The sequence below is a fragment of the Ovis canadensis genome, chromosome 26, assembly GCF_042477335.2.
Source record: "Ovis canadensis isolate MfBH-ARS-UI-01 breed Bighorn chromosome 26, ARS-UI_OviCan_v2, whole genome shotgun sequence".
Taxonomy (NCBI): domain Eukaryota; kingdom Metazoa; phylum Chordata; class Mammalia; order Artiodactyla; family Bovidae; genus Ovis; species Ovis canadensis.
Window position 1 is genome coordinate 59,880,742 of NC_091270.1, and position 15,908 is coordinate 59,896,649.

A 15,908-nucleotide genomic window follows, 5' to 3' on the forward strand; every position below is an offset into this window, starting at 1 on the left:
GACTAACGAGATTTTCAATAAATACCATCTCTGAAATAAGGTAGGTCCCAGGTGATAGTTCAAGGCCATAGCAGCCCATATGGAAAATACTGCCACTCCTCCTCAACCTGCCCTGGTGTGGAGTTGGTCCTGAGATAACAGAAAAGAAAAGGAACGCTGGTTTGGAAGGAACAAAAATCGAGCATTTGTGGGTGTGCTTGGCACACTGAGGACCCCAGCCTATCGGTGTTATCCCTCTAGGGTGCCCTGAGCTGGCCCTAAATTGATGCGCTCTATGGAGATGACCAAGCAAATCTGGGTTCTAGAGAACGTTAGGCCTCCCCGCATCTAACCGCCCTCGGCAAGTAGGCCCCTTAGGCGATGAGGAAGGCAGCCCACGGATGATCAGGCGGAGGAAACAGGTGTGTCCCAGAGGGGCTCTTTCCTGCTGTGAGGACATTTCATTTTGTATAAAGTTTGCTACTGTCTTATGATCGCATCCTTAAACTGGTACAATCACCAGATAGTTCTATAACATGTCCTCTGCTGACTTACAAAAGCGGAGAGGAGGCTGCCAGCCTAGCGCTCGAATGGGCTACTGTCAATAGTAAGAGTAGAGTAAGCATGCAGCGCTTTATTTGAAAGGATGCCGTTTGTTTCTTTTTCTTTGTGTCAGTGTTTGCTTTTTTAATAATTAGCACCTTGATTTGAACTTTAAGAAAAGTACTATAGCTTGACTTACAAATATTTCAAGTGGTTAGTATTATGTAATATTCTCTTCCAGGTGGTATAAAAGAAGCTTCCCTGACACACAAGAGTTCTGAACTTAGTAGTGCAGTCTTGATCATTTAAAAATACTCAGCAAACAGTTGTATATTTCCATAACTGTTAAGTGTCTCCTCCTTTATTCTGAAGTTTCACTTTGGAACTGGTTGGATGATGCTGAGGAAGTCTTTCAGGAGCCACATTTCCACTCTTTACAGCTGCCGAGGCTCCTTCAAGTATCAACCTTTCTGCCAACAGTTTCATTGTTAATGTTTTTGTCCATGTTAAGGAAACTTACTGTAAACGAAGTCTTAGCAAAAGACTTCAAGCTTATTGAACCCAATCTCCCACTAAATGAAAAGAAACCACTGGCTAGATCAAGGCTAAGTCTCTGGGTTGGCTATCTTCAGTAATGGGTGACTCACCACTTCATGATAGTTGGTCCTTTTTTTTCTTTTTATATCTTTTTAAGTGTTTCTACTCGGAGAAGGCAATGGCAACCCACTCCAGTACTCTTGCCTGGAACATCCGATGGGCAGAGGAGCCTGGTAGGCTGCAGTCCTTGGGGTCGCGAAGAGTCTGACATGACTGAGTGACTTCACTTTCACTTTTCCTTTCATGCATTGGAGAAGGCAATGGCAACCCACTCCAGAGTTCTTGCCTGGAGAATCCCAGGGACGGCGGAGCCTGGTGGGCTGCCGTCTATGGGGTCGCACAGAGTCGGACACGACTGAAGCGACTTAGCAGTAGCAGCAGCAAGTGTTTCTACTAATCTTCCAGATGGATATCAAAATCAGATTTTAAAAAACTAGAAATGCTTTCAGATATGCTTTAGGAAACACTGTATTATGATTATTAACATAAGGAACATAATAAAAATAAAGATTTGCGTACTTCTTATCTAAAACGTAAACTTATTTTATTTCCATCATAAGAAAGGATTAAAAAAACTGTATTTGTGTTCATTTGCTAATGAATTTTCAAGGTGATGCAGGGACCAGGATGTATATTTCAGGGAGATCGGTTCTCACTCCACAACGGTGCTATCAGATTCCGCTGAAGGGAAAAGCTCCGCGGTGTTGGAGGCGGGGCGGGTACCGCTGCCAGTCATGGCTGAGCCGCGCAGGGTGACCGCTCGTTAGGGGGGGCTGTGCGCATCTTTCTTGCTGCTGCCGCGGAATGCCACGCGTTCCGCGTCTGAAGGCGGCTCCGCTCTGTGACCGCGAAGTTGTGGAGCTGAGAGTCAGAGTGGGTCTCACAGGGCTGCAGGCAGGGCGTCAGCAGGGTAATGGCCCTTCGGAGGCTCTGGGGAGGCTTCAGTTCCTCGTCTTTCTTTTCTAGAAGCTGCTCTCTTTCCTTGGCGGGATACCCGCTCCCAGCCTCGAGACTGCAAGGCCGAATGAGTTCATCTCGTATGGACTCAGTCTCCCTCTTCTGCCTCCCTCTTCCACATTTAAGGACCTTTGTGATCACAGTGGACCCACCTGGATAATCCAGGATAACTTTTCTAGTTTAAATTTAGCGCTTTAGCAACCTGCTTTCATCTGCTGACTTCACCCTCTTTGTCATATAATGTAACATATCCATCATTTCCAGGGATTAGGACTTCAATATAGTTATCACACCTCCAATAGATACTCATGCGGATGTTTGATTTAGCTTCTAGCTGAATAGCATGACCACCTGAATTTGTCAAATATTTACCCAGGCCAGTTCTTTGATCTGTGCAAACTGGACACATGCATTCATTGCCGTTACATTTTTCCTTGTTGAACCTTGACTTTAGTCAAGATATATTTATATACTATGCTGTGCAAATTTTTTAAATGGTAGTTGTGTGTTTTTTTTTTTAAGTAGGAAGTTCCAATATTATTGAGTTTATAGATCACATAGCAACCTATTAACTATGATTTACAAGCAAAATATAATTATTGCAAAATTGAAATATAGGAGTGGAAACTCCTTTAGAAACCTTAAAAATGTCTCTATGGCATTGTGATGTCAATAAAGGGGAACTAATGTGCTGAAAATATAAGATTTGTTTATTCATTGACTGGTCATATCTATAAATACCAATTTTGTGAAATTTTTAATACTGAATGCCAAGATAAATTGGATTTATGATCCATTCATTCATATATAAATGTCTCTAAATAAAGAGAAAATACATATATATGTGCATATAGATCATTTTATTCTTCAAAAGCTTTAAATCCCAATAAAACTACTTGTTTGCTCTTTCCACGTATATCGAGCATTTATCTTCCTGTCTCCATTCTTAAACCTAGAATCTGGAAAAGTGACGCTGTAATTCACTTGTATGCTTGGTTGAATCCTCTGTCACGTAGGAAAGTATTTTTGCCTTATGAACCTTTTTACATTTCAAAGCTTCTTCCTCTTCCAATGAAAATAATAGCTTGTAGTTCTTTTCATCTCTACATCATGAAAATTCAATTTCCTTTCCCTCTAAGCTTTTATTTATTTCTTTAACCCTTCGTATTATAAAGCCTGCAGTTTGGTGTTATGCCATACATGTTCCCAGTACATTTTCCATTTCTTGCTCTATGGATATTTTTCTAAGTAGCGCATTATATTGTATGCATTTTAAATCAGATTACCTTCTCCTGGTGCAGGCATTCACTTTGGGGAAAAAATGAAACTCTTTTTGACATTTATGTGGGACACACATGGAGTTATGCAAAAAGGCTTCTAATTAAAGAATGAAAGGTTCTAATTTGTCCAATTATTTCATCAGCATCTTAAAATAAGCGTCAATTACCGTTGGCCTGGACCAGTTGGTAAGTGTGCCTGTGAAAGAAAACTTACAGCAAGGGCAGCATGGCTGTAAGATTATTAAGTGAGGTAGGGAATGATTAATTACTCAGTGACTGTTTATAGCATGGAAAATAAGATCTGAGGCCCAGAAACTGAGGATCACAAACTTGTAGTATCTAAGCGTCAGTCTGGTGGATGTCCCCCAAATAGCACTTCCTGGTGTGTTAGAGACTGAGGGAAGCTTGCTAATTTCAAGGTGGAAACAAGGCGTGAAGTGCGGAGGAGGCTTATCCAAGGCCCTGTGGCAGAGGCGGACCACGCCGGGCTAGTGTGCATGTCCAGGCCTTTTCTGCCTCACCTGCTCCAGAGAGGGCGGTGAGTCCACCCAGAGGGCCAGCCTCCCTACAGCGATGGTGTGGCTGGTCCACCCAGAGAGCCAGCCTCCCCTACAGCGATGGTGTGGCTGGCCCACCCAGAGGGCCAGCCTCCCTACAGCGATGGTGTGGCCGGTGCCCTGTATGTTCCCTGCCCAGCATCCCAGAGGGGGAGTCCAGGGCTCCTTGCCCCGTGGAATGACCTGGGGCAGTGGCTGTGCTGGGCTGTCCTCCCCATGGGCTCTGCTCCCCACAAGGTCTGCAGAGCCTTCCCGATGCCCCTCCACTGCTCTTCACTCACACAGTCAGTCATAAACCCCAGGAAAATGCAAGTGTCAGTGTGACCCCTGAACGAGAATGCGGCAGGAACAAATCCTTTACGACTTGAGACAGCCGAGCGCTAGTGACTTTAGGGGGCTCTTGATGAACCAGAGGGAAAGCAACCTCCTTAGAAGCCATTCTGTACAGACCACAAGCCCCTCCAAAGGGACTCCTTGGCATCATCACTTATATAACTGATACATTTTCTGATGGTATTGTAAACTAGAAATCATTGTTCTGCCTTTTAGAACCCAGAAATGTAGTGAAACCAAACAATAAATTTGAATATAGTTCCTATCTCTGTGAAAACTTCCATAATCAAACGTGGCAACATAATGATGAAGATGCTAATAGGAATATTTTTTCTTACCAAATAACCAAACTTAGGTAATTACACTGTCTTTAACATAAGATCTTAGAACACATCTTTTAAATATTTAAATCAATAATATGGGGGTGGGTGCTGTCCTGATATTTAAAGGAAATGCTGCTGAGATGGAGAGAAAAGCCAAAACCAATGCTTGTTGTGGAGTGAAAGAACTATTCTTTTACTTTATTTTCCAAATTTCCTTTATGAGTAAACTTCAGTTTATAAAGAATTTTTGCCTCTACTATCCTGTTATGGTTTTCAAGCTACATGTTTTATCCCAAAGCATGTCTCAGTTGCAATATTCTAAATATCCCATGCCTGTTTCTGGCGATATCTTCAGTCTCAGAGATGCCCAGGAAAGTTGAGTGATATTATTGTTGTTTCATTAAAATTTCAGCCTTTTATTGATATCTCAGGAGAAAGGTTAGTACACATCTATGCGTGGGGAACCTGTGTAACCTGAAAACTGAAGACGCACAGCATCCAGAGAAGCTGAGTGAATTGGTAGAAAAAATATTCAATCAGGAATTTGACAACCGTTGTTGAAATGTGTTTTCTTTTAATAGGTTGTGTTAATTTTGTTCCACAATTATCTCATTTAAAATGATGAGCCATTTCTTAGAGCCATGTTGTAAGGATATAAAATGCAACATGTAGGCAATGGGATTATTAACTCTATAGTGAATGAAATGGAATGGTCATTTTTATTTTATGGGATAAATAAGTAAGTTACAGCTATTTCACTCTTCAAATGTTAAAGTACTTCTTAAGGAATATAGAAGTTTGAAAATATCTTCCTTTAAAAAAAAAGGTGCTTGCAGAGATTGACCCTGTTGAAAGCGTCTTTGTGTATCTTAGTGTTAACATTGGAGATGCCTGCTCCAGGTCAATCTTTACCTTTCACCTTTAAAACCAGCAGGTATCATACGTCCTTGGCACAGCCACTTTTATAAAAAAAACAAAAAAAAACAAAAAAAAACAACTCTCAACCTCTTTAAGTCTGTTGCTGCTGCTGCTGTGCCCCAAAGGATCTTCAGAGGAACCCAGTTATAAATTTAACTTTCAGGCAGCTTTGAAGCATCTATTTCATAGGCGTGTGCTCTTTGTCTCCGGGACTCGCAGAGCTATTGAGAGCTCTCGCCTGTGCGTTGGGCTCTCCCACTGGGCGCTTTGCTTCTTCAGATGTGGTTCTAGGACAGGGCCGTCCAGGGTCTGTGCCCGAGGACTCCATCTGGGCCCGTGGGCTGGAGTCGCCAGGCCAGCCCTTGGGAGGAGCTCCTCGGAGCGGGTCCTCAGAGAGTGCTCGCTTCATTCTGCGTCTTGCATAGAGCCCAGGGCCCTGCCCGGACTCCTCAGGAAACAAACCTTGAACAGAAAGACTGAACAAGCAACACTGGGCCTGGCTGTTCTAGACTTCCGGAGCCAGCGAGCCAGCGAGCCAGCTGAGAGTAGGGGAATCTGCTGAAGAGGCGGTGTGTTTCTTTGGCAGGCTTTTAAAATAAAACTTCAGTATTGGGACCTTTCAGGACTCTGAGTCGACTTGAACATTCTAGACTTTCACCTGCAGATGGAATGAAGGGTAAAGGACTAAGAAAAAAAGAGAAATTCCCAGAAGAGTCCGTATTTCTCTGGGCTTCTTTTCTTGATAAACAAGGAAAAACAAATATTAAGATTCACTTTTGTATCGAATTGTCCTAGACACGGAAAATTTGATTTTGAAAGTCTAGAAAGAGAAAGTTGATTTTAGATGTGACAAGCAGATGTGTACATAGCCTCCACCTACCACAGGTGAGGTGGTGAAGTCACTCAGTTGTGTCCAACTCTTTGCGACCCCGTGGACTGTAGCCTACCAGCCTTCTCCATCCATGGGATTCTCCAGGCAAGAATACTGGAGTGGGTTACCATTTCCTTCTCCAACTAACCACAGAGATTTTCATATTTCTGTGGAATACTCTGAGTCTCTCAGAGACTAGTTAAGACTTAAGAGATGTCTAAGAAAGCATTCTGTCTGTTTTATAGATTGTATGGATGGAAAACCAAAGGCCAAGATGGTGAGTTTTTCGAGGTCTCTAAGCTGCTGAAACCTGCTGGACTTGAAAGCCAGGCTCCTAGGTCCCAGCACAGTGTTTTACTTCTCTCATCAAGGGACCTTCACTAAAGAAAATTTATTTCGAGACTTGCATTGGTGTCAGCTGAAAGTTTTCAGCTAAGACAATCGGTCACTTCAGCTCCACAAATAACGAAGAAGTTAATCAAGGTTAATGTCAGTAGTAAGATTGCCAGCAGTACAGATCGCTAGAACCTAGGAACGTATTTCAAAACTGAGAATTGCCTCAAGGGCAAGCAGCACTACTGTCCTGAGTTTTGAAGGGTGGGGGCAATAGAGAATCTATGCACGTCTGTTTCATCGAATGCCACGTATTGAACGCAGTTTGAGAAGAGAGTTAGGCATGCGTAAACCATTGAAGGACAGAATGTCATGGGGAGGGTTGAACGTGGTGAGCAAGAGGTATGATTCCGATTAAATATGCTAAAATGCTTTCTTTGTCCCTAAAGATGAGGCAGGCAGCCTATTAATGTTGGGAGAGCTTGACGAGTCTTAAGTATCACTCAATAAATATTCAATAAATAAATGGCTGAAGTACTCAAGACCAGAAACATTTTTCTTTATTGCCATCTCAAGAAAATGAACATTGAAACAGGATTTTCCAAGACAGTGCCTGTTGCAGCTTCACTAAGAACATTTAGAATAATTGCTGCATTTTGATAAAAAATGGAATTTTAGGTTGCCTTTTCCTATTGCCTGCCTATAAAGAAGAATTCGTATCCTAAGCAACTGGTTCCCTGAAACTTGAGTAATGGAAATTCACGTGACCTGAAAAAGAAATGAATAAGTGGAATTAGATTTGAGAACAGCCCTGAAGCTGGTTCTTGTGATGAGGAAAGCTTGCCTTGTAACAACCTCTGAATTTTCGGTTATTTGCAAAGAAATCAGTGTAGTCCAAATTCCCCAATTTTAACTTTATGATTACACCCTGAGGATTTCAGAGCAGACCAGCCACCTCCTCACTTTCTGACTCATGAAGTCTTTGTTAGCCATGGAGTGAGATGCTTGGTGTCGCCCTGTGGCCCAGAACCTGCTACTGTGCATGTCTTCTATAAACATCCTCAGTTGCTTTGTATCTCTTTCTACCACCATATGCTTTTCTCATAATATCACTAGGCACTAATGAGCTTGTAGAAACCAAAAGTAGCAGCTGCATTAATGGTTGCTAATAATAGAAAGTCTCAAAATTTGAAACATCAAATTTGTTCAACCATTTCCGTTTATTGTACTCACAGTTTATTAGGCTGCTTGAGCTTTTTCATTATACTCACTGTAAGTTATTTCAGCATTTCATATATTATCAGTCTCACCATAGCCCTGGAAACTTAGAACCGCATGGGGCAGAGGTGCCGGGAAGAGAGGTAATTCATAAAACTGTTCTTAAGTTATCTGGGGTTGTATGGACTTTTCCTTCCTCATAGTTGCGTTTGTTACTGTCTACTCTGCTGAGTCCTGTTCTCTGTATTAACTATAGTGAGTGTGAATGCTAAGTCACTTTGGTTGTCTCTGGCCCTTGGGGACCCCATGGGCTGTAGCCCACCAGGTTCCTCTGTCCATGGGATTTTCCAGGCAAGAATACTAGAGTGGCTTGCCTGTGCCCCTCTCCAGGGGATCTTCCTGACCAGGGATTGAACCCACATCTCTCACCTTTCCTGCACTGGGAGGTAGGTTCTTTACCACTAGCACCACCTGGGAAGCCCTAATTACCTACAGTAATTGTGATGAAACATACCTTTCTTGCATGTCCCCATGACCCAAGATCTCTCTAGAGATGAGATGAAGCTACCTTCCTCCCACTGAGTATTTTAGGATGACTAGTTGAGGAGCGGCTGTTTGGTTGTGTCATGAATTGATGGAGAATGACTTTGTACCGGGCATGCTATAAACTGCACGCATTTTGGGTTGCATTGCTAGAATATGGTGGTAGAACCAGAACTTGAAAAGAGGGATGCCCGTCTCCACAACCTGTGGATCTCTGCATAACCCAGCCGCTGTCTCATAAACCTGTACGTGCACCCTGTGTTCTGGCCTGGATGCACCTTTCCCAAGCCTGCCAAATCTCATTTTCAACGCAAAACACTGCCTCTGGGATCTGCTGTCCTCATCCATATCTCAGTTTTGATACAAATTGAATCTGAAGGTAGTAAAGGTTGCAGTCCTTTGGGGAGCGCATTCCTTGTGCGGAGGAACGGTGGAGGACACGTGGAGATGTGCTCTGCTGTGAAAGTTTAATGTTCTGTGTCCACGTGCGAGTCTCAGTGATAATTTGAGACATGGAGAGAGAACTTTTAAGAATCACACGCATAGCACTGAGAGCGTGTGGTTTCCATTTTGCTGGGCCTACATATACTTTTAAATCCTGTACCTAGCACTCTCTGAAGATTGACGTGTGGCAGATTTATTCTTATCAGGTTTATTGGGACATCAGGCTCCTCTGTACGACTTTAAGCCTTCTCTTAGATTCTATATAATAAGGTTTCAGGAGGTAGTCTCTGAACAGGTTTTATCCATTTCCCAAGCAGAGGCTTATTTTCTCTGCATCAGTGAACTTGTCATGATAATCAACTTTTTTGTCCCAACCATCAATCACTCTTGATTACAGCTGGGTAGATGTTCTGTTCTGCTGATCAGCTCATCAGCGCACATAATATTACACCTGGAAGGCCAGCACAGACCATCCCAGGAAGGGAAAAGCACTCGCCTTCAAGGCTTTTGTCCGTGGTTTGATCATTTACATCTGGTCTCATGGAGGTGTCCCGGCTATCTTTGCCTCAGCCTGCTCCCTCACACAAAAGATGCCCCCAAAATAGCACTCAGAATCTGCTGTGTAATTTCTACTGTATTGTTCTTATCATTGTGCTTTTGCCCTCTTCATTCCAAAGAGTAGCTCATAATCTATTTTTCCTTATTTTTGTATTAACATTTTCTCATTCTTAATGCAGTTATGGTAGAAATTAAAATCATATTCAATGAATATTCAATGCTGCTGTAAAAAACAGTTTAGCATACGTTTTACTAGAATGTTTGCAAGTCTAATTTTGTTGATTTGAAAATGGTTTCCTAAGTTAGATTTTTTTTTTCTTTTATGTTTTGGCTTGGGCTTGGGAATATTTATCTTAAAATTTGAATTTATTTTAAGTAACACTAGCTCTCTTCATGGTTTAAAAAGACATTGAGAAGTAAATGTTTTTAAATCAATTGCTCAGAGTCAGCATTCCTCTTAGCTATGACTATAATGATATTTTTGTTAAAAGACTTTTGATTTACGATGTGCTAATTTCTGCTGTACAGTGGAGTGATTCAGTTTTCTGTGTATGTACTTTCTTTTCTATATTTTTCTGGTTATGGTGTGTCACAGCATATGGAGTGTGGTCCCCTGTGCCGCACAGCAGGACCTGTTTGTCCATCCCGCATAGAACAGTCTGCGTCGGCTCCCCTAACCCTCCCAGCCCTCCTCTCCTCCACCCTGCTTTGCAGCCACAAGTCAGTTCTCTGTTGTGATATATATGCTGTGCAGGAAGAGGAGCTTTTATTTCTCTGAGTCAACTCTTATTTCTTAAGACAGCAGCATTTTCAGAGTAGTACTGGAGTAATGATAGACGTTTTCATGGTAAAATATTTATTGATTTCATAAAGTATTTAAGATAAATATCTGATTAAAGAAACATTTGATCTGTCATTTGTGTACCCCACAAAGACTCTTTTTCTTCCTTGAATTTCATTGGCTTTGTGTTACTTTATAAAATATAGAACAGTAAGTTAGAGAAGGATGAAAGATATTTTAACTTTTAGAGTACAGCATTATTAAAAAAACAAAAACGCGTAGAGTATGGAAGTATAGAATAACATGGATTTAATTAGAAATCAAATAGGAAAAGGAGTACGTCAAGGCTGTATATTGTCACCCTGCTTATTTAACTTCTATGCAGAGTACATTATGAGAAACGCTGGACTGGAAGAAACACAAGCTGGAATCAAGATTGCCAGGAGAAATATCAAGAACCTCAGATATGCAGATGAAACCACCCTTATGGCAGAAAGTGAAGAGGAGCTAAAAAGCCTCTTGATGAAAGTGAAAGAGGAGAGCGAAAAAGTTGGCCTAAAGCTCAACATTCAGAAAACGAAGATCATGGCATCTGGTCCCATCACTTCATGGGAAATAGATGGGGAAACAGTAGAAACAGTGTCAGACTTTATTTTTCTGGGCTCCAAAATCACTGCAGATGGTGACTGCAGCCATGAAATTAAAAGATGCTTACCCCTTGGAAGAAAAGTTATGACCAACCTAGATAGTATATTCAAAAGCAGAAACATTACTTTGCCGACTAAGGTCCATCTAGTCAGGGCTATAGTTTTTCCTGTGATCATGTATGGATGTGAGAGTTGGACTGTGAAGAAGGCTGAGCACTGAAGAATTGATGCTTTTGACCTGTGGTGTTGGAGAAGACTCTTGAGAGTCCCTTGGACTGCAAGGAGATCCAACCAGTCCATTCTGAAGGAGATCGGCCCTGGGATTTCTTTGGAAGGAATGATGCTAAAGCTGAATGTGAAGAGTTGACTCATTGGAAAAGACTCTGATGCTGGGAGGGATTGAGGCAGGAGGAGAAGGGGATGACCCAGGATGAGATGGCTGGATGGCATCACGGACTCGATGGATGTGAGTCTGTGTGAACTCTGGGAGTTGGTGATGGACAGGGAGGCCTGGCGTGCTGCGATTCATGGGGTCGCAAAGAGTCAGACACAACTGAGCGACTGAACTGAACTGAATTAGCAATCATACCTTTTTGTCAAAAGGTTGAATCAACAAAACCTACAGTTTCTTCTATGGATGGACTGCCTAGGATAATGATTTATTTCTATTTTTTAATGTATCATTCACTTTTTTGTTGCTGGGAATCATGAGTTTTAAATTTTTATTGAAATATAGTTGGTTTACAATGTTGTGTTCCTTTCAACTGTGCAGCAAAATGATTCAGTGATACACAGATATTTCTTTTTTATACTCTATTCCTTTATAGATTATTACAAAATATTATAAATTTCTATTTTTGAGTGAAATAGGACTACAAAGAGACTGCTGTTTTCATTTGATGCATTTAGATATTATTAATTCTTACATTAGATATTATTAATTCTTACATTAATCTGTGAAACAAAACAAGGGAAAATGCGAAGAGCTTTTCATTGGAAAAGACCCTGATGCTGGGAAAGATTAAAGGCAGGAGGAGAAGGGGATGACAGAGGATGAGATGGCTGGATAGCATCACCAACTCAATGGACATGAGTTTGAGTGAGCTCTGGGAGTTGGTGATGGACAGGAAGCCTGGCGTGCTGCAGTCCACAGGGTCTCGAAGAGTCAGACACGACTGAATGACTGAACTGAACTGAACTGAACAGACTCAGATTGTCTGAAAAATGTCTTATTGTTTTTTGGAGACATATATGAAATAACAGATCTTTATTATAGACGAATGAGCCAGGGAAGAGTTCCCTTTCTCCTCTCTCTTTTTCCTGTGTTCCCCCTGCGGAGGTGTTTAGTTACCTTGTAATTCTGTTAGCACTTTACAAGTTGACCTAAAAAATGAGATGCAGATTTTGGGAAGTTACACATTTGTGACATCATTACTAACATTTGACCTTGTCCTTTCCTCTTACCTGAAACACCCTGTCAATGTTTAAACTGAATGAACACTACGAGTTGAGACTCAGTGGAAACAAAACTTGACCACAGGTATTTCACTGAGAATCCAGTTTCTTTTGCTTTTAAGTAAACTCCTCGGAGACGGCAATGGCACCCCACTCCAATGTTCTTGCCTGGAGAATCCCAGGGAAGGCAGAACCTGGTGGGCTGCTGCCTATGGGGTCGCACAGAGTCGGACACGACTGAAGTGACTTAGTAGTAGTAGTAGTAAACTCCTAGGCCGCTGGAGAGCCTCAAAAGAGTGAAAGGTAACAAAGTGCTCTCTCATGAAGAGAGGTCTTCTCTACACAAAAGTGTTTTCAATTCCAGTTCATGGAAGAGTGGCTTCAGTATCTGGAGGTGAGAGAGGGGGATAAGTTGTCTATATAGATTTCAAAGTGTTAGTCACTCAGATGTGTCTGACTGTGACCCCATGGACGATAGCCATCCATCCAGTGATGTCTCAGGGCAAAAACATTGGAGTGGGTAGCCATTCCTTTCTCCAGGGGACCTTCCCGCCCCAGGGATTGAACCCAGGCCTTCTGCAGCACAGACGGATTCTTTACCGTTGGCGCCACCAGGGAAGCCCCACAGAGACTTCAAGGTGCTGTCAGTATCTCATTTCCAGCTGAAATCTGTAATCTCCTCCTCTACTTCTTGCTCCCATGTCAACTAATCACTGTGTGTGCTCATTTGATGGGCACATAGATACCTCAAATCTAAAACAGTCAAAACTAAGGGCCACGGTCCACTCTCTGAAGCCTGCTCTCTGTTACAGCAGTCCTCCGATGATGGCAAACCCGTCCTTCTGGTTCATCTGAAGATAATATTCCATCTTCCTCTCCTCCTCTCTCACTCTCCGTCTAGTACTACACACACCAAGTTAGTTCTACCTCCAAAATGTATCCAGCCACAGAAAAATGAAATAATGCCATTTGCCACAACATGGATAGACCTAGAGATTGTCATACCAAGTGAAGTAATTCAGAGAAAGACAAGTATTATATGATGTCGCTTGTATATGGAATCTAAAAAGATGATACAGTTGAACTTGTTTATAAAACAGAAATAGACCCACAGACATAGAAAACAAGCTTATGATTACTAAGGAGGAAAGAGGGGAAGGGATAAGTTAAGAGGTTTGGATTAGCATATATACACTGTTATATATAAAAGCCCCTGCATGGACCATAGCCTTCTGGTGAAGGAGCTTGTATAACTCAATGAAGCTATGAGCCATGCCATTCAGGGTCACCCAAAACTGATGTAGTGAAGAGTTCTGAGAAAATGTGGTCCATTGGAGGAGTAAATGGCAATCCACTCCAGCATTCCTGCCTGGAGAACCCCGTGGACAGTATGAAAAGGCAAAAGACATGGCACCGGAGGATGAGCCCTCCAGATCAGAAGGTGTCCAATACACTTTTGGGGATCAGTAGAGGGCAATTACTAACTGCTCCAGAAAGAAAGAAGTGGCTGGGCCAAAGCAGAAATGACACTTAGTTGTGGATGTAGCTGGGGGTGAAAATGAAGTCCGATGATGCTGTAAGAACAGTATAGCACAGGAACCTGGAATATGAGGTCCATGAATCAAGGTAAGTTGGATGTGGTCAAGCAGGAGATGGCAAGAGTGAACACTGACATCTTAGGAATCAATGGATGGGAATGGCCAGATTAAATTCAGATGACCATTGTACCTACTACTGTCGGCAGGAATCCCTTAGAAGAAATGGAGTAGCCCTCGGAGTCAATAAAGAAGTTCAAAATGCAGTACTTGGGTGCAACCTCAAAAACGATAGATTGATCTCAGTTCATTTCCAAAGGGGCTGAGCACTGAAAAATTGATGCTTTTAAACTGTGGTGCTGGAGAAGACTCTAGAGAGTCCCTTGGACTGCAAGAAGATCAAACCAGTCAATCCTAAAAGAAATCAACCCTGAGTATTCATCAGAAGGACTGTTGATGAAGCTGAAACTCCAATATTTTGGCCACCTGATGGGAAGAGCCAACTCACTGGAAAAGATGCTGATGCTGAGAAAGACTGAAGGGAGGAGAAGGGGATGACAGAGGATGAGCTGGTTGGAGGGCATCACCAACTCAATGATCATTAAGTCCAGCAAACTCTGAGATAGTGGAGGACAGCGGGACCTGGTGTGCTGTAGTCCATGAGGTCTCAAAGAGTTGGACTCGACTTAGCAGCTGAACAACAACAAATACGTAAAATGGATGATTAACAAGGACCCTACTGTATAGCACGGGGAACTCTGCTCAGTGTCTTGTAATAACCTGAGTGGGCGCCCGTGTGTGTGTACACACACGTGTATAACAGAATCATTTTGCCGAATACCTGAAGTTTCACACACTACCACACAACATTGTAGGTCAACCCTACTTCAACCAAAACAAACAAAATGCCCCCGGAACCAGCACTTCTTCACCACCTCCCTCTGATCCTCGACACGGTCATCTCTCCTCTCTTCTCGAGTACTATAAACATCTTCTTAGTCATTCTCCCTGATTCTGCTTTTACTCATCAGTTTTACAAGACAAATTGAGATTAGGTGGCCTTTCTGTTGAAAAAGAAAAAGCCCTCTGGGGTGATGCATTTCATCTGAATTGAAAGGCAGAGTCTTTGGACCGGGCACAAGGCCTCGAACGTGGTCTCCAGTGGCCTTCCTAGCCTCGCCCCCTCCTGCTGCCGCCTCTGTGGGCACATGGCCCCTTCGCAGCCCAGGCCTGGGGCAAGGCGAGCAAGGCACACGCTGAATTTAAGTCAGGGCGGGACAGCTCAGTCACCAGGGCAAATGATAGACGCAGCAGGAAGAAGTCAAACCTGGCCCACTGAGGCTCACTGGCTGGCCACCAGTTTTTGTAAATAAAGTTTTTATGGGAATGGTGTGAGTGAGGCTGGGCTGGATGGCATAGAGTCAGATTCTGTCCCATATCAAGTGTTGCTGTTTCGTACACCTCAGATTTCCGTATTTTGCACGGACTTTGTGTTTCTCTGACTGTGCACACAGGCATGTGGGGTCTTAGTTCCCCATCCAGGGATGGAACGGGCACCCCAGCCATGAATGCGCAGAGGCTGAACCCCTGGACTGCCAGGGAAGTCCCGTTTGGCATGGACTTTAATGTTTACAAAATACTTCATTAAAATAGTATTCATCTTTATTACTGAATCCTTTAGCATCCCCTTAACATTTCCTCCCGAGTCAAGTATTTCCCTCCCTCCAGACTAGTCCCAGCCCTGGGCTGCTGTGATTGGTGTTGTTCACTTGCCCAGTCGTGTCTGACTCTTTCCAACCCCACGGACTGTAGCACGCCAGGCCTCCCTGTCCATCACCAACTCCCGGAGTTTACTCAAACTCATGTCCATTGAGTCGGTGATGCCATCCAACCATCACATCCTCTGTCATCCCCTTCTCCTCCCACCTTCAATCTTTCCTAGCATCAGGGTCTTTTCCAATGAATGAGTTCTTCACATCAGGTGGCCAGACTATTGGAGTTTCAGCTTCAGCATCAGTCCTTCCAGTGAATACTCA

General features: G+C 42.9%; 1 protein-coding gene across 4 annotated transcripts in view; it reads left to right on the forward strand.

Moving 5' to 3' along the window:
- ZNF385D (zinc finger protein 385D) overlaps positions 1-15,908 on the forward strand; it is a 1,001,169-nt gene that overhangs the window by 849,314 nt on the left and 135,947 nt on the right. The gene's annotated exons all lie outside the window — the stretch shown is intronic.